Source organism: Phalacrocorax aristotelis, chromosome 11 (genome assembly GCF_949628215.1).
Source record: "Phalacrocorax aristotelis chromosome 11, bGulAri2.1, whole genome shotgun sequence".
NCBI classification, from domain to species: Eukaryota; Metazoa; Chordata; class Aves; order Suliformes; family Phalacrocoracidae; genus Phalacrocorax; species Phalacrocorax aristotelis.
The window spans coordinates 3,319,058-3,339,179 of record NC_134286.1 but is presented as its reverse complement, the minus strand read 5'-3'; the positions used below and the strand labels follow the sequence as shown (position 1 = coordinate 3,339,179).

Below are 20,122 nucleotides of genomic sequence, written 5' to 3'. Positions count from 1 at the left end.
GGGCAATAAGAGCCGCTGAGACGAAAATGAATCTTTCCATTGATGTCAACAAACATCAGGTTTGTTTTACATTAAGAGCACAAACAGAGTTGCCATGTTACGTAAAGATCTGTCCCTTTCTCCCTGGCAGTAGATGGGGATATCGAAAAAAAACTATAAAAATAAATGAAGGAAAAGCACAGGTTGTTGCCCTCTGTGCAGGAAGTAAAATTATGCAGACAGGGCAGCTCTCACAGGGGCAAAACGTGGTGACAATAACTTTGTCAAGTGTGATCCGTCACAAAAGTAGTTTCTAAGTCTGTCACTTCCAATTTTTCATAAATTTCTCTATAAATTACATTTATTCCCTTCTCCTTTTTCATGCATTTTAATGGATTTTTGTTACTTCTTATAAACTCTGCTGGTTTTGTAATCTATCCTAAAAATTCCTGACCAAACAATGGTTTTGTTCATACTACATCATTATTCCCAGAGGAAAATATACGGCAGCTGGCAGGAACAACAGAATGGTGGCTGTGAAATGGAGGGGTTACGGGGAGGGCAGACAGGAAAGGTCCTTGCCAGTTCAGCTTGTCACAAACATGACTGCTCTCACAAGGTCATTCTTCTGACAGAAGAGGGTATACAACATGATACGCTCCGTTATAAAAATGCAACGTTGCTCATTCTGCTTTTAGGGTCTAGGATGAAAGAGAAGGAAAACAGCTCAGTGGAAATGTGTTTACCACTGACTTCTGCAGCTTAGCACTGATGCAAGGAAGTGTCAGAGTCCACTTACAGCCAGTTTGGCAAAGTCAAGACCACTTTGATTAAGGGACTGAGAAAGTATTTAACATTTTTCCCAATTAAAATAATTTTTAAAATAAAAAGCACAGAGCAGAATACTAAATTCACAATTATACAAAGGCTTATACACAACAGCAAATTCGAGGTATAGGTACAAGTGTCTCTGGAATCCGGGTCTAAAGGACAAAACCTGAAATCAATGGAACTATCTCCATTTGTTCTGTTTGTCACTTTGGTCTGCCAAGAGCAAATTAATATTCCTATTAATGTAACTCATTTGACTAATAAAAGCTATACAACAATCATATCTGTTGTTGCAAAACGGTAACTTGCGGAAAAAAAAAATAAATCAATAAACCAAAGTGAAACAGGGAGAAAATGAATTTTCAAATGTCGTTGTGCTAGATGTCAGAGGAAATCCACTAACGCTGCTGCATCCTTCAGTGAAGATAAATGCAAATGGTGACTGCGCTTGTCTGTGAGGGCAGACACCTTGTATAATATGACCACTGTGCACAACAGGAGCACACCTGCACCAGCACATACGCCTCAGGAGCATGAGCTGAGTTGTGAGCAACCAGGGTCATCTAATAACTCAAAAGAAAACTAACTGTACTGAAACTGCCTCTGGGTAACAAGGCTTAAAAAAAAAAAAAAACAAAAACCAACCACGAACAGAAACACTGCAAAGAAGGAACCAGAAAAGGTAAAAGACAACGAGAGACTGCATGCGCTTTGAGAAAAGGCATAGAGAGGAAGGCTGCTGAAGTGGGTATGGAACCGTAAGAGAAGAAACATATAATTTGATTCCTGCTGGTTTTTGCAAATGACCTTGCTCATGAGCTTCCAAACAAACAGGACCACACCTAAGACACCTCGCCTGATTCCACCGATGGCTTCTCTTCCCAGGCAAAGCGGTTTGCAAACCCAGAAAATTAGCTATTTACTGTTAAAAACCCCCTAATTTCTATGCTGGAAATTGTCTAATTAATTGGGGAAGGCAGCACAAATTTCTGCTTCTGTCACAACCTTGAGTTTACATATGCAGATCTACTTAAATACATCCAATGTTTAACAGCATCTACAGACTTGGTCCAAGCAGTAGTTACAGAGAGTAAAAAAGTTGGCTTAGTTGTTTGGGGTTCTTTTTTGTTTGTGGTGGTTTGGGGTTTTTTTTGTTTTTTGTTTATTTTTTTTTTAAAGAAGTGGTATTTTCTATATAAGTATTTAGCAGCTAGATAGAAAGATCTGGAAGAAATGGACCAGTTGACTAACAGAGAGAAGTAGGAAGAGAATGCATGCCTTTTCCTAAATGCAATTTGATTGAATATACACATCAATTTATGGGTATTCTTGATCAAAACCCCCTTGATTTATGACACTGGGCTTAGGCACAGCTGATGTTTTCCAATTCTTATATAACTTGTAACAATGAAAATCATCAGATGGGTATTTTCTGTCAATGACCTTAAAAGATTTTTAAGAATTATTCAGTCCAAATAAAGAAAAGGCATAATCCTCAGGACCATGTTCATACTAAGTAGTCTCTCAAATATTAGCTATTTGTTCTTAAGCCCTTTCAGGAGGAACAAAACTGTTTAGAGTGCCTGGAAAAAAGGATCTTTGCACACCCCCACACCGCCCAATTCAGAAAGGGACAGAGGGAATGTGTGTGAAACACTAAAAAACCACCAAGCTTGGAATGTTTCGGACCTAAAATTTCCTGAAGTTTAGAGTCTACCTAAAAACTAGAGAGTATCATGCAGTATTTTGCATCTTTAAGCCTACTTGCTACAAACCTGATCTATAGCAATATAGTAGTTAGGTTACAAAATTTCATACAAAAACTACATTAAAAAAATTGCAAGTCAGCATGAATGCACAAACACACAAAAAGGAAAGAATTAAAATTATTCTGAAAAAAATCCCCCAGCTCTAGCATTATCTGACCTTTAAATGCTTGACTGTGCAAGTATAATGTGTTTAAATGCTGCTTCCCGGATGAATTTCCTCTGCGTCACTATAATATTCACACAGAGACAGATGGATATTTTAGATGCAAATACAGGCAGACTTCTGCTACTTGAATTTACAGATCCATCATCTGCATGAACAGGAACTAGAGCAGGATGAGCGCTTTGAATGAACATTTCCCAGACACCGACTGACACCAAAAATGTTGACTTCCATTCCAGGCTTCAAAGTGGATTGAACTTTACTGGACATAAAGTCTTCCAGTTGTCTCACACCTCTGGCTAAGACTGTGCACGTCCACAAGCTACTTCTCATGCTCCTGTTCCCCTCTCCCGAGAGGGCCAGGCTCCACATCTGCCCTGTCAGCCCCCTGCAGACATGCTCAAGCACCAGCACCCAGCCAGCACTGCTGGGCTTTTGTCCAGCCACACTAGTTCTCCCACTTTTGGCCTTTCACTGGGGGCTCCCTTCTCCCCAGCCCCACCCATCCTCATCATTCAGCTACATCCTACATGCCAGCCTATATCATCGCCTCAAGAGTCCCAATTAAGTGTCCTCTCACCCTCCTGTTTCTTATCACAAAATTTTCAGGCTTTTCCCCCTAGCAAAATCCTGTGTATCTTCCACACCATTTACTGCCAGCTTCCATTTCCAGCTGTCACATTTTTTCTCCTGCCGCATTGTCCTTATTCTTGTATTTTTCTATGCATGAGTTAGGCAGCTTTCTCCCCTCTGTGCCAGCAGGGAAGCGGTCTTATGAGAGCACGAGCTGGAGGGAGATGGAAGCTTCTGACCTCTGTTCCTCTCCTCTCCCCAGAACAGGTCAGAGCTTCACCTGCAATGACACATCTCCTCAGCCACAAGAGCCTTTTGTAAAAGGGACATAATCCTCAAGAACTATAAAAATCCATACCAAGTTCTTCCTAAGCATATGAATACCTTCCCCCCCCAACCTCCAGAGTGTCCTCCTCTGTGAATAAGGGCAAACATCGCAGCCCCTTCGCCAAGAACACACGCCTGAGACAAATCATCCTCCCAAATTCTATCCCATATGGAGATATCAACGGGAATACTACACCATCACCAAAACTTTATTTTTTTATTTATTTAACATGGCCAAACTATGGCCTTTCCTATAAGGTCAGTATCTATAACTACAAGCTGTTTTTGGCAGCATTTTTCCAAGATAACTCTATTATCAAGACAAAAGCTCTGCTGAAGTTAAAATTTTAATAGTTCAGAGCATCTGAGAAGGTTTTGGAAAGGGATGTGTCAAACAATATTAATAACAAGTGAAATAACAGCTGTACTTGTAGAATTTGATGTAATGATATGCCATCACCTTTAAACTGACATTCATATATACGAAGCAAATGACTTAATATAGTTCTGCCTTCATTACCTATGACCGAATAATAGGAAGTAAAGACATTCTACCTTTTTCCTCACAAACTGACAGGGGTTGTTGAGCTGTGGTATTATCAAGGAAGTAATAAACAGCACTTTCTAGAAACTTCCTGGAACTACATCTGACCTTAAAGATGTTTCTGGAAGAAAAGCGTCACACACTGAGAATGTATCACATTTTCAGACACAAGAACGCGCTCCTTGCTGTCATGTTTCACAACAATCTTAACATCGAGTTACATCACTGATGCTGTTACTGATGAATTTCCCATAAAAGTGATAAAACACAAAAGTGTCTTTATTAAATTTTTGTTACCACAGAGAGCTAAGTCTTTCCTTAGCTTCATTAATTTTCTCTGTGATAAAGATTAACAACAGCCTCCACTCATTTTTGAAGCAGCATGGCTGAAGAATGACCTGGAAGTGCTAGCAAGCCTCTAAAAGCCAGCGCATTCATATCACCCATTTATTTGATAACATGCTGCCTCATTCCCGTGTGACTAAGCTGAGACTAGTTGGACACTGCATCTGCCTTGTTACATTTATTTCAAAAGAGAACTGCTTTGGCCAAGTGCAAGACAAGTACTTCTATTTCCTGCACTAGACTCATGTAACGCATTGCTTTCCTTCTTGGAGACAGTTTGATGGGAACCTGTTCTGGCAGAAGCGCTGGTTCCAACTTCAAGCGGTACCCTTGTACATCCCTCTCCTCGCGCTTCGTCCGACCATGCGCAGCTACGTAGTGAATTGGGTCAGAGGCTGCTCTGTTTTACCTCATCTCCTTCTTGTAATCAGCTATTTTTAACTGGCACAAATGAAGTGGAATACACCAGCGGATAAAGAGCAGGTGCTTAAGCTGGCACCACTGCCAACATACATGCTTTTCAAGCCACACATAAGAAAGCCACATTTAATAATTCTTTACTTTGTTTTCTTTTATTTGCTGAGGTGGCAAATTTATGATCACCATCCCAGCCATTGTTCCATACATCTTGAAATACCTATTGACATTTTAAAAAGGTTTTAGGATTAGCTAAAAAGACTGTAGAAAATAAATTCATAAGGGCAGAAATAGATTCATATTTAGATGAATCTTCTTGATTTATACTCAAAGAAAATGCAGAACCAGCATAATCAAATTCTCAAGTCTCTCTACCCAGTCATGAAAGAGCAAATAGATCAAATACCTCTGTATCAGAACAATTCTGGTCATGACTGAACATCTCTAGGATCAGTAATAACAGTTATAAGTAGTAACGTGTACCCCGCATGTGTGAGGGATAGCGTTGCTTGGAAGCAGAGAACTGATGTGATCAGGTTTTGTATTCCTCCTTTTTGCAATAAGTGCCAAAGGTTGTCTTCTCATCTCCCTGGGTTGGAGGGTAGCAGTGTAGGTGATTCAGAGAGCCTGTTCCAGTTCTCCAGTTCCAAGATGGTGTATTTGCAGTAACAATTAACCTGCTGCCAAAGATAATGGGGGGGGGGGGGGGGAACCACAACATGACAAAAACAAAAGTGACAAACGAAACCAAAAACCACCCACAAAAGGAACCCTTCTTAGGTGGAAAGAAAAATATTAGGAAATCAAGTATCATTTCCTTCACTAGAGCATATTAAGGTGAGTTTACTGAAACCCCTGTTGTCTCCATTTTAGAAAGGTAGAAATTCTAATGAGGAAGGAACAGCATTAACTATGTTCTTGTATACAAGGACTGATCTTAAAAGCAAAAGTACTAGAAAAAAATATAACTGAAAGCTCCTTTCTTCAGCTTCTGAGGATTTATCCACCTCGCACTCCCCACAGGAAAGTCTTAATCACAGACTGACCTTCAAAAAACTACAGTTTGATATCATACAAAATCAAACAAAACTATCACACCAAACACATTTTCATAGAATTGATATGCCCTACTTGTCCCTGTCTTAAATGTGAAGAGAAGAAAAATACTGAAGATAGAAATAACAAGTCTGAGCTAATCAATAGAGAGAAAAAGTAATTGTCGGACAAAATTAGTAATTGTAAGTCAGACATTTAAAGTTAGGTGAAATGAATCCTACCCCTATAGGGCTCTACATTCAATTCAGTTCAGTTCACAATCATATTCAAAACTATCCGGGCATCACAAATGCTTCAGAATAGTGACTTCCCAGCCACGTATAAAGAAACTGAAGTTTTCAGAGGTATAAATACAGCTGCAAAATGTTATCAACAAAGTAAACCTGTAACAGGACAGCCAGAATCCCCAGATCACGTTCTCTGTCAGCAAGGCTCTCATGCTTACAAAGCTGAGTGGTGATAAGAAAGCCGACATAGAAGAATCAAACAGAAAGTGCTACAGATTTCAGTGCCAAAATTTTTGTCTTGACTTTGCTGATGTATTTTACTAAAAATCCTAGCTATCAAAAGAACAGCCAAATCCAGTGCAGATATTTATAGTAAAAAGCCCAAAGAAGTATGACTTCTGCTCAACACAATTTCTTCAGCAAGTCTAGGACCTAACTGACAAGTAATAGTTTATAAACACCTGCAAGATACAAATCCTAGAAGCAGAAGGTAGGCTTGAGAACTGCCCACACAGTTGCCAAAAGTCACTGGGAATCTGCTTTCGGATTGCTGCAAGAAGTAAAGATAAAGCTAGGATTTGATTTTTGGGGGGATATTCAGAAGCTGTGGTGGTAGCATCTGTTGGTTGACGACTTGGAAAATCCTGTGGATCAGCTGATCTGGGGTTTCACATGCACCTCTCCTGTTCCTTTGATTTCAAGAAGACACCGAGGACTTCATGCACAGAACTGCAGCTCCTGTTTACATTGTCCTGTTTGACTCTACAAATCTGGATGATCTTAAATTAGGGTCTTTACTTAAGCAGTTTGGAGGAATCAGCTCTAGCAATCTGATTAGCTCAGAAGTCGAGTAGTTGTCAGGAACTGTCAATGGTTGTCAGGAAATTCCCATACTAGGAATTCTTATTTTTATCAAAACAAACTGTGTGAAACAAGCAAAACCAGGCAAATAGGAAAAAAAATCACAAAAGGAGGAGAAATCAAACTGTAAATCCTACTGAGGAAAGAAGCTTTTCTCTACCCTTACGTTTACCCATTTTCGTTCTAGGCATTTATGTTATGTGATGATGCCAGACACATTTATTATAGTTGCTATTAAACAGAACGAGAGCTAAACATTTTTGTTCATTACCACTGTTCATGCAGTATCAGATTAAGATAGATTAAGACCCTGGCTTCAACTACATGATGAAAAATATTACTACATCTTAAATCAGTATTGTTTTCTGTTTTAATTCTGAATCCTAAATGTTTTGCTATTTGATCTGGCCATAGCTTATCCAAGATTAAATACTTCTATGAAGTAACATGAAACTAGCAAGAATTTTATCATATCTAAAGAAGTATACAGCCAAAAGTCCTTGAATAAAATATGATTACAGCTTGATGTATAAAAAATTTAATCCACCCAGCAAAACAATAAAGTTATTGGTAATTCAGTACAGGAAAGTAAAATGAAGTGATTATGAGACATTTCAAAAGTATAGGATATCGCACACTCTGATGTTTGAAATATTACTTTTTAATATGATTGAGATGATTAAATCTTTCACATGGTAGCATGCAAAAAAGGGTCGTAGGTCAGGATAGTGCCTGAGATTTAAATCTCTTTGACAAGGAAGCAGACTGGAAGTACCAGCAGTTTCTATCTAGACCTAAACACTGAGTAGCTATAGAGCCCACTAGTGCCAAAGGATAACATGAGAGAACTCACACATAGCTCTCAGACCATTTCTAGTTATTCTTCTGTTCTTCACAGGTAAACAGTTGTAGCTTTTTTTCTCAAGACATCAGGCAAGGAGCAAGAGATACATAATGGTAATGTGCTAGTGATAAGACCTGTCCATAAGACCTCTAAACAGAGCTGCTGGTGAAAAGGTAAATGTATTAACTCACCAACAATACAGACCCAAGAGCCTGGAGCAATGCAATCTATTAACTGAGAAGGATAAATTAATCCTATGTCAGCAAAAGTAGCAGAATATGAAACAGTGCGCCTGGGGACATTCCTCAGGGCTTCTCAGGGAGCAGGCTGCTGCACTACTCTAGCAGCCTTTTCCAGTAAAGTCTTAAAAAATAAAAGCCTCTTTTGGTTCACTCTGCTTTATTTTTCATATATGCCAGAGAACTAAAGATGGACAGACATTAAAGCTCAGTCAGCTCCTTAAGTAACACAGTGTTTTGCTCCTGTTGCTGCACTTTCCTACTACACCTGATACCACAGTCACAGGCAGGAGGCTGTGACACAGACATGCCTAAGATATCATCTTCTGGTCTTTGAGCGCAACCCTGCGATAACATGGTTGGGAACCTCAGGCAGGACCAAGTTATGCAGAGTAACACAGAAACAGTAAGTTACTGGGGGAAGTGAGTACAGAAATAACTGCAGGTGTCTGTATAAAATAGAAAAGCTGTGGTAGGAAAAAAAGCAGGGAATTAAGGCTAAAATAATCCAAAGTGGTCAGAAGAGTTGTTAAGATGTGACTTTCAAATTCACAAAACATTGTCTTTAAATCATTACATGATTAGCTTTTTCTAAATTGCTGTTTTCTGAACTTCTAGAAATATGACATGAAACAGACAGCTTCATTTCTTAGGATATGACTAATTCTCAGTGAAAATGCATTGTGTCACCTATAGCTGCTATATTTTTTTTCCTGTGATATCACTTGGTAAGTTAATACTTAAATCTGGCCACTCCAATCTCTCTCAGCAAATATGGGAAAAAAAGCTCAGTGCACCCTGGATCCAAGAGATTTTCTCTTTCCAACTTTTATATATTAGTAAAAGCAAAAAGAAAACTCGAAAAGCTTTTCTATGAGTGTTATAATACCTAATTTATAAAGGAAATGTTGCCATTTATAACAAAGGGTTTCAGCCCACGACTAGTGATTAAGTGCTTACAAACAGGCTATAGTAAAGGTGTTGCAGACTCGGGAAAGTGCTGGATGAGCACGGCTGCTTGGAGGAATGCGTTACACAACTGGCCCGCGGCATATTCAATCAAAAGAGCAGGCAAAGAGCAAATGTAACTTGGTTGTTAATTCTACAGACCACAGCAAAATTTCAGGCTGCTTCATCACTAAGAGGATTTAGCAAAGCTCAAGTTACACTTTGCTTCTTCGCTATCTAGAAATGGAAGCCCAGTACACCTGTGTTAAGAGGATTGTACAGGTAAAGGGTGGCAAGTTGCATCTTCATTTTAGCTAGAAGCATAGATGCATTTTTATGCCATAAGAGGATTTGATTAGTAGTTTTAGCTACTGTTGGGCTATAATTGTATGCTTTTCCAGATGAAGCACAGCTTTGGCTCAGCATGGATCTAAGACGCACCCCCAAAGACACAGAAAAACCCCGACACCAGCAGAAAAAAATTCTTACAAGCTGTACTTTAAGTCCAGGCTTTTTGAACCTCAGTCCAAAAAGCAAAACAAGTACATGAAATAAAATTATGGAAATGGATTCAGTTGTATGAAATAATTTCAGGTTGCGTTATTCATATTGCACTATTTTAGGAAAAAAACCAATCTTAATTTTTATCTTTTAAAGGTTAAATGCTAAGTGCACTATTTCCCTGAAGCAAGCACAAATTAATATTTTTCAATTTGAAAATGCATGTAATTATTTATGTATTTAACATATAAAGTAGATTAAAGCATTGAAAAGCAAGAATCAAAAGATCTACTTTAGATAAGAAATCACTATCGTCATATCCCTCCCTAGTTCATGGTCTCCGTGAGTAAGAATTTAAAGAGTTTCAGAAACAAAAAGGAGGTGTCATTGTGATCTCAAACACAGTAGCTGCTTACGGGTGAATTTGGATTTTTCCTTTACTATCCTTTTGTCAGACAACAAGTTACATTCCCAAATGTAGTTTAAATAACTTGATAACGGATTAATTGACAGTACTATTCAGTGTTTCTTTTACCCAAAAAAATGTATAAATAGGACTGGGAAAATTCAATTTAGGATGTCCTTTAAGGCACATCTAACTGCTATTTGCGCACTGTGATCAATTTGCAAATCTTAACTTTAAAAAAAAAACAACAAACTAGGGACCTGCAACTGTGTTAAAAACTTTATATTTATAAAAGTTGAATGCCCTTGACTTACTTTAGTCATTTTCAGGGACAGGATGAAAAATTATTATTTCCTCTAGAGGGCTTCAGGGTCTGTATTACTTCACAAGTCATCTAAGTTATATTGCACTAAATGAGTGCACTACTAAGGGTCAGAAAGGCTCATTGCTATTCTGATTGCCTCTGCTTTGGGGAAAAAAAAAATCATGATTAGTTAAGTGCAGAGACAACAGTCTGATGATCCTACCCTGGCTAGTGTCTCACCTTCCAATGCAAGAAATCAAAAATATGAGATGGAGACTTATGATTTATGGTTGTATGATTATTTTTACTAGAAATGCTGAAGTTAATAAATTATAACTTTATGTTTTATTGGAATATTCCTCCCAATGGAAAACCATTTCTTTCTTTAAAGTTTATTTTAATACTACACTAATACTAATTTAGAATTTAACAAGACATTCTAAGACAATGTATATATGAAATTCATACTAAATAAACCATTATTTTGTTTTTTCTCTAAGTCTGTATTTTCATAATCTTGCTAATCAAGTTCCTGATTCAAATAATTTATACACTAATAAAAAGTTCAACTAAAGTTCAGGACTTCAAATTTCATCACCTTACTGTCTCTATGTTTCCATGTTTGCCACCAGAAATCCTGGCCCTGATCCACCAAGATAATTTTGTGCTATATTCAGGCTTTGTTTCTCTCTCTATCCTTTTGCAAAACTTGTACTTTATATTTCTACCTTACTACTTAACCAATATGTTATTCACTACCTCTCAGCAGCTCTTACTTTTCAAGTATCTGATGTGTCAACTATACTTCTAAAGATGATTTTTCTTCTCTTTTCAGATATAAAAATGTCAGTAAATGTGCAGTTCCATAATGGGGTCTTAAGCCAATTTCAGACCGTGCTGCTGCCAAAAGGTGCTACAACTTTTCCTCTCCCCTCTTCTTACATTGGCATTCGTAATTTTATGGCAGCACAATGAATGAGACCAGCCTGTTTCAGCAAACTTAAGGTGAAGCATGCAGAAGGTAAAGGGGAGCTCAACCTTTTTTGTCAACAGCCTGTGAAACAACTTTGGTTTGAAAATTCAGCAGCTAAAGCAGTCATTTTCTGCTCTTCTCTGCTGCTCACCGCTTGCTGCTACCTCCAAATGTCTTTGTGGCTGCATGTTGAGCTGAACTGGGGAACCGATCCATCTGAACAGTAGCCCAGAAGAAATAAAAGAAAAAAGGTTATTGCTTGGCAGGTGAGTATTCTCTGATCCAGTTTACAACACAGGCACAGAAACCAGAGCCAGCTTTCCCAGGAGACAGGGTGAGGAGGAGCTGCAGGGCCACAGGAAGCATGCAGGTAGAAGCAAGTGGATGGATCAACAACCATTTAAACCAGGACTGCGATAAGGAAAGTTGCTTGATCAACTAGATCCACATAAAAAGGCTTGGAAAAGAAAGATGATTCTGATGTACAAGACTGCTACAACTCACTACAGCAGAATTCTTAAAATGCATCTGAAACACAGATCACAACAAATGAGCCCTTTTCCAACAGGTACAAGCTGTTTTGGTCCCAAGTGTCTCTGGTGGGACCGGTGGTCCTTTTTGTATAAACATGATGAAGGAAAAGGGAAGGAAACTAAAGACTAGGTCAATGAAACTGTAAGATGGAAGGAAGTTAATTTTGATGTGTTGCATTAGGAATTATGTTAAACCCTTGACAATTACAGAAAACCAGCTTAAGATGTATCTTATGTTTAATTTCCTAACTGAAACAGCAGACTAACTCACCAAATCAAGCACACTTCCTTTTAAAGTAGAAATCTAATTAGACTTATCTCCAATTTGATGTTTGTCAGATAATTGCAGTCTGTGGAAATGATAGTACTAAAATTTCCACTGAAACTCCCTCTCAAAAAAAAAAAAAGATTACTGAGTACACAGTTATTTAAAAAAATTTTTTTTTTTTAAATTAATTCTGGCCCCATCATGGCAGGTCCTATTCTTGATACCACTCATTATATAACATAGGAGGTACTATAGTGATGATTTGTGTGGCCTTGATCCAACAAAGAACTTAAGTGCCAGCCTCACTTTCCTGTATATTGCCAATCCACCAATTGATTTGCAGAAGAATATTCACATGATTCAAATCCAACTTAAGTGCATTGCTGGAGCAGAGCCAGAGTGCACTGAACATTGCATGACTGAGCCCACGATGGCTAAAGGTTTGGAGATGGTCCCATTCAATTTCATAGGTCGGAATTCATGTCTCTGTGGAAGGACATCACACAGAAAATTTATACCTCACTTAAAGCTCCCTCCAGTTTGAAAAATCCTCTACAAGAATTAACGCCTCCCATGATGCTTACTGATATACATGTGAGCTGACTTCCTCAGTAAAGATGCATTTTGGTAGCATATATACATATTCCAGTACTCACAGTTGCACCACTCTTGATGTCTCTTCCGCTCTGGGATAGGCATTGACATGACTTAAACACCAACTACTTGTAAAAAGATTATATTCAATACTAGTAGGTTGTTGGTTCTAGAAAAAGATAACCACTAAAAATTTCTCATTCCATTTCATCCTCTATATGTTGTCTTCGTCTGTCATAACCTTTTAATAATACTTTGAGAAAATTATAAAACCCTTTGAAATTGTACATATCAGTTTAATCAATAAAATACTGTATAACTTTTAGGGACTCAAACTCATGGCTTTTCTATTGACTGAGAAAAAAAAATCAGGATATGGGAAACACAAGAACACCAGTCACATTCAAAGTGAAGATAATGATCATGAGAAGATGAGGAAAAAATTCCCCCAGACCATGACTGATGGGTTGGGTCAGTTCTGAAGAACTACAGCTAGTGAGGAGACGAGAAGTGGAACTGGCCGATTTTGCACTTTTCAGTGCTCTACCAACAGACATATGCGTGAAATACAGAGCTGAAAGAAATTACTATTTCTGTTTTCCCTAGACAAGTCTCCCTTTGCAAGGTCAGGCTGATATGTACACTGAGTCCAAACTGAAACCAAGAGAGATTTGGCTTTACATATGGAAAGGCACAAAAGGTCAGCAAAAAAGCTGCTTTGTCAAAGACTGAAGGAAAAGTCCTTGGAGACCAGAGTGATAACTGATGGTAATTAAATGAATGTTCTTTTCATCAGTTTTTATTAAGAACATTCAGACCTTCAAAAAGCAGGTGCTCAACTACATCCACCTCTCCTTTTAGAGCCAGGAGGACACCATCTTAGAAGTACCAGTGGTTATTGCCACCAAATAGCTGTATAAGTAGCACTATACGAGTTTGGAACATAAAGTTCAGCACAAAACTGTCTGAAAAAAATCACACCATAAACAAAACCAATCTTTTAACTTCAGTCCTACAGCATCGGTAAATGTCATCACCTCAAGGTCAACAGTGTTTTGTGTATAAGCTGAGATAAAGTACACTGAGCTATATACTGATGTTTTAGATGAGGACTGAATATGCCATAAGGATATTGCTAGGGCAAGAAAATGATTCACCTCTGGTTGTCTGTGACACACAGGTATCCAGATCATAACAGACACACCTCTTACTCATGTTACTCAAAGACGGGAAAAACAGTATCTGTTTACTGTGCTGGCAGAGCAGGTGTCCCACAATACTGATACACATTCAGTAGCTCCTTTAGGGCAGAACCACTAAAGTGGTCAACCACATGTTTGAATAAGCAATCCAGTGGTGTAGCTTATTAAGGTACAAGTTAAGGCATTCCCCCCACCCCCCCTTTCAACTATAAATGCCTAACCAAACCCAAATTCTGTTGAAGTCATCTTGTAAGGGGTATCTCTATATGACTTAAGTTCCATTTAGAAAAAATTTTAAATGAGTATGATTACCCTAGGCTGAAAACTACATGTAATGAGATTATTTTGCATATTGGGAAATTTTCATGTTTCATTCTGAAACAGGTTGTTACATCTTACTACTACAAACTTGGCAGTTGTGCTGTATTTTGGATATACTGTGAACACATTTTGATTTAATTCTGGCAGGCTCCCAGTTAAGCTGAATTACAACAAATGCCAACACATTACAATTTCTTTCAGTAAACACAAGCCACAGTTTCTTAGGCAAACGGCCATATGCCATGTTCTCGCACTACTCATTTTTAATCCAAAGAGCTGAATTTAGCTGCTGCTTATGAAGAAGAAAAAGTCAGTGGAACTCCTCTTGTACTTAAAAAGGCTGAATTTGTCTCAGTGTCAGAGAAAGATCTGTGTGAAACTGCACTGTACAGCTATACCAAATCAGGAAAGGTAATTCCATTTCCAGAGGTAACAGCAGGAAGGTGATATCTACCACTTTATTTTTTATTGTGCTTCCTTGAGCCAAGGGCATCAAACATTGGCTTCTATGGTCATGTACATGTTCTAAAGCTACTCCAAACCATCAATTGCTGCTGCATGGAGATATCTAAGCATGCCAGTTTGAGGAGTGTTTTCTGACTCAAGTAAATTCCCTTTGAGAATATTGAAGTTTATTTTAGAGAGAATCTTAGAATTGTAGTTCAAAATGCATGAAGATTAACCCAGGTAGGTAGGGGCATGGCCAAAATTCAGAGCTCACCCATTGTTAAGGGTATAATTTCTCACAATGATTATGTATTCGACATGAATGTCCAGCCATGTAACTCCACAAGCTTCTCAGAAAACTGTTTCTGTTCAAAGTCTAATATTGATCAAAATATTCCCCATACTTCATTTCTTCAAGACAATACTGACAAAACTCTTCTGATAAGTCAATGACAGGCAGAAACTCTGAGTGGATAGCTCTTTTGTTAATCTTTTTAAACCCAGCAGAAATGACAACTCTTCTTTGAAGCCTGTCCAACAGACAAAAAAAAGCAATGGGAGAGCTCAAATTCACCTAAATAAAAAAAAAAGGAAAGATTTCTATACTGAAATGCACTTCCACTCTTACAATCACCTTCCTGCTGAAAAAGGTGGTGGTGCTTGTCTCCAGCCCCTGGCTGCACATTTTGATCCCTCTCCTGCACCCACACTCACAATCGCTAAGCTGTGCGGTGAGTTGTAAGAGTTCACCAATGTATGAGTGAGGATAAGTTTTTTTAACCCTGTTTAAGGGCAGGATAGTGCCAGGACAGCAACAGAATCACTGCTATCCGAGACTGCACAGTGTTAGATGAGCTTAAACTGACGGGGATCCTGTGCCACTAGACACCTGATGCAAAGCTGCTAAATTTACAACTTACTTTCCAGAGATACTCCAAAGTTGGCCCTGGCTTCTTAGCCTACAAATCCTCAAAGAGCACAGATATAAACCTAAATAGGTATTATTACTGTGCATATTATTATATGTATTATTAATAATGCCTTATCCTATTGTAGCACTTTTTTTTGTTAGCACAGATCAGAGCTTTTTAAAATTCCCTATTTCACAGGTAGGAAAACTGAACCAAAGAGATATAAAGCAGTGTTCATGAGGTCACACCGAATAGCAGTTGGAGAACCAGAAATAGGTCCCATGTCTTTTCAGTTTTCATGCGTGGGCTTGATTAACTGGGAAGAATTAGAATCTCCTTAACCAGAAGTGAGAGGGAACACACACACTACCTAATGCTCTGCCAAAACCCTCATGGTCTGAGAAAATAAAGGAAAATTTATGACATAAGCTTTGCCTTCTGTTTTTTTGAAACTAATTTCTTAATATTTGCAATAAGCACTGTTCAAACCGCGTTTTCCTCTAATGCATTTTAGTTCACAAGTGTTCCATAAATAAAATAAATTCAACCAAGTGTTGTAAATGAGACATGGAAAATTACATCCACTTGGTCTACCACATCTTTGTCACATTCTTCATGCCAAAAAATTCAAATGACTACATATTATGTATTCACACATTCTGTTGCTCGCTTGTTAACTCGACTTGTTTTCCCACACATCTCTTGTTCATTTTTGCAAAAGCTATCTTAACATCCTTGTCTTGTTTTAGTCCTCTGAACTCCTATTTCTTAATCTCAGGACCTGTTTTTAGACTACCCTTCTGCTTATTCCATTTGCATCCCACAATGTCAGCTCTAACTCCTATTTCCTCACCTGCCATTTCTGTTACCATTTCTACCAATGTGCAGCTGAGTGGCTGCTGAGAGCACAGTAACAATGCAGACATATTACAATTTGCAGCCCATGCCTATTTGCAGTCCACTCTATTCCCTTCTAAACAATTTTAATTCCACTCTGCAAGTAGGCAGCATTCCCATTTTCCTCCCTGCAAAAGAACATGCCAATGCTATGTCAAAATTCACCCCCTTCAAAACCCTAACAAGTTAATAAAACAAAAAAATAAATTCTATTCTGTATTTCTCCTAATCTTACTTGTGCCCTAGCATAAAATTTTTCTCAGTCCTTGGTTTTTAATTATTTTAACCCAAAGCGTTATCGTAGTTCTCCTACAATGAGTTCTTACTGCAGTAAATCTGCAGGACTATCTCTGCACAGTTTCAATCTCTAATCACTAGATGAGTCAACAGAAGAGTCAGCTTCCAACTGCAGCAAAAAATGTTTGAGAAATTTTGGAAGGAATCACAGCTATGACCTCTCAAAAATATATTAAACATTTCACCATTGTTTCCATAACTGAAAACCAAAATGGACTACAATGTGAGCAAACTAGTTTCTGTCTCATCTCAGTAAGCTGAACAGATATAAGCTGCTTCTTCAGTTTTAGTGCCTTCTTAACCACATGCATGGATGAGAGCGCCCTCACGTTCAAATTGCTACACCCGACCCTAGAGCAAGTTCAGTCTTTTCAGAAACGTAAGCAAGAACATGACTGTTGATGTGAAAGGTCACTGTAACGTGTTCAAGAGCATCAGACCTCAGCTGAAAGGCTCTTCATTCCATGCTCGTCTTCCAGGATTATTTGTAAGATTTCACCCTGCTCACCTCACAGACACTGAATGGTAAAAACGTGAGCAAGGGCTGCTATAGAACTTTAAAAATGAATTTTATTTGGATGCTGCTGGGTTTGCTGCTATTCTTGAACTTAACGGTAGGAACCGATTAAAGGTTCCCTCAAATTTACCCTTACTTCCCAGTTCCATTTTGTGAAGTTGAGTTCTCTCACACACACAAATACCTTTTCCACTCTTACTCTCATTATTCTTTAATTACTCTGTCCTTTTTGATCTCAAACACTCAGCTTCTCTCTTGAAAAATGTCAAGTCTCTCTGGGAATCCACCTCCAAATTCTTTATAGCTACTCCAGCACTTTACCTTCCAAGTCTCATGGCATATTTTCTCTTCCTCCTGCACACATTTCCTTTCTGCTGGCTTTTTAAAACTGGCTTCTTTCACATTCAGTCAGAACTGTTCCCTTTCATTTTCATAGTCAGAGCAGGCAGAGCATGCTCATGAAACACATTAACAATAAACTTAAAAGGCTGTGCCAATAGAAAGGCTCGTATATAGCCTGAACAGAACTGCATGACTTTGAGAACTAGACCACTAGAAATTGAATGAAATACAGTAATACAACAGGTCATGCCAACTGGGAACTATTAACAGATTACTGCTACTGTGTGGAGAGTCATCAGTTAGAGGAAGGGGGGGAAGTGAAAAGGGAAGAACCCGAGATCTCTAATGACTGAGCGATTACTTCCAGACAGCAATGAGGAAGGTAAATAAAAATCTCAAGCCACCAGGAGATATATTTTCAATATTTTATTTTACTCGTAGTAAAATTAGTCAAAGATCTGTCGTGATTTCCTTTTCTATTGTAGATCTGCCAACCTTTCCTTAATAAGCAGCTTTAATACTGCTAAGCAAAACCATGGTTCTTGGATTTTGCCACAAATTTAAATGACTTAAAGGGCACTCTAAAAGCTGATTGTTTTCATTATATTTATATTTGCTGTTTTTATTTAAAGAAGTCTGGAATGCCATATTGGATTCTTTTTAAACCCAGAGCCTACAAGACATTTTACTTATCCACATTTTGTTCAAGTATTCTAGTACCTCTTTTCCTAAAGAATACTAGCATCTAGAGCAGCCCAATCAGAGAAGGAGATGCTTCTTACTCTCCCATCCACTGACAGGATTGTTAGCTGAAGGATTGTGCTTACATTTCTAAAAGGATATGAAATCTCATTCTTATTTAACAACTAAGATCTTAAAGCTCAAAATCAAATCAGTAGAACAGCTTTACCACAGCACCACTCCGAAGAATCACAGTTATTGCTTCGAGGTGTTTCATGCAGTACATCCTGCTCCATCAGCATTTTTCACTTTCTCATTTTCCAGAAAAAAATTTTCTGAAATTTTGATGCTTGTATTGAGAGTGCTGTCATTTACCTGCACAATTCACTGCAACTCTGATTTCAGTTCAAGATGTATCAGAAATTGCTGGGTTTACATCTAAGAAACTTCTTTGGAAAAATCAAAAAGGAGGAATAGTAGCACTAAGGATGCGATGACAGAATCTCGAGTGTTACGGATCAATAGGTTTTTCTTTAAGACAGACCTATACACAAAAGAAAAAAAATAAAGTGGGGTTGTATATAACAAGTGAGGTGTCCCATAGGGACAGTTCACTCTTCTGGCTACATCTGCTCATGCAGGCTTTCAGAAGAATTATCCTTTGCATTGTCAAGTTTCAAGTGCCCTAGGAGATATTTAATCCACTGCCACAGAATTTAGCATGTATACAACTACCAGTATAAGTTGCTAGCATAATTTCTGGGTTAACCAGGCACTTTTGATGTCAGATTATATTAATACAGTGTAAAACTGAGCATTGTCACATTTATCAGTCTTATCAGATTACCAAAGGTAACACATTTTTCTAGCAAGTTTGCAGTGGTTATTACGCAACACAAAATTATGTGCTATTACCTCAGACTTCAGTATACTTTCTTCAGGCTTGTTAAACTGTGCACCACTACCAAGACTATATCACAAATGCATTAAGTAGACCTGGAAGTGCAAAACCATTTGCTCAAGTTTCAGAGTGTAAGAGACAAGAATTGGAAGAAGTAACCAAATATTTGTGTTAATAATTAGAAGGTGGTTTTTGTTTTGTGTTTAGTGTTGTTTAAACAAGTTCAGAGCTATGTAAAGGTAATTTCAAAATTTAGTATTAATTTATTTGTTTAAAAAAAAAAAACTTGTTGATCCTCAAGCCTGACACATGAAAAAATAATCAGTACATAAACACTTGTACACTTGGCTGCTGGATTATTTAACTTCAGTTGCTCGTGTGGTTTTTATCCCCCTACACATGATGAATCAAATTCATAGTTGATACTTATAACTGCAACATTAAGACAGAACACCCAGAGAAATTTTGGAGAGAGTGAATCTAAGGACTATACTGGTGAGAAGATTATGAAGCATTACTTGTAGAGACCCAACCATTATGCATCAAAGACATTCTACTGTTGCAAAACGGGAAAGTTCATTAATGCTCATCTGTTACTATGGCAGTCATGTCCGATTAGTCTCGTTTGTAATACTGTCTTCATAGCAATCTCCTATCAGGTATGTCAGAGGCTGAAACATTCTTTTACTATGCACATCCTGAATTCTTTAATTTTCTTCTAAAGGCTACCAGTCATTCATAGTCAGCATGCAACAATCCTATAACAGCAAACCAAACTGGAGGACATCTTAGTCAGAAAGTATATGAGAAATAACCAGATTTTCATTTTAAATATTTTTAAAGCCCGATCAACTCCCAGAAACTTCTTCACAGTGTGACAGCTACAACTGCAGAGGAGTAATCA

At 38.0% G+C, this 20,122-nt stretch overlaps 1 protein-coding gene across 2 annotated transcripts in view; it reads right to left on the bottom strand.

Annotated features, from left to right (window-relative positions):
• The window catches only part of LOC142063197 (connector enhancer of kinase suppressor of ras 2-like), a 214,048-nt gene that overhangs the window by 145,184 nt on the left and 48,742 nt on the right, over positions 1–20,122 (bottom strand). The gene's annotated exons all lie outside the window — the stretch shown is intronic.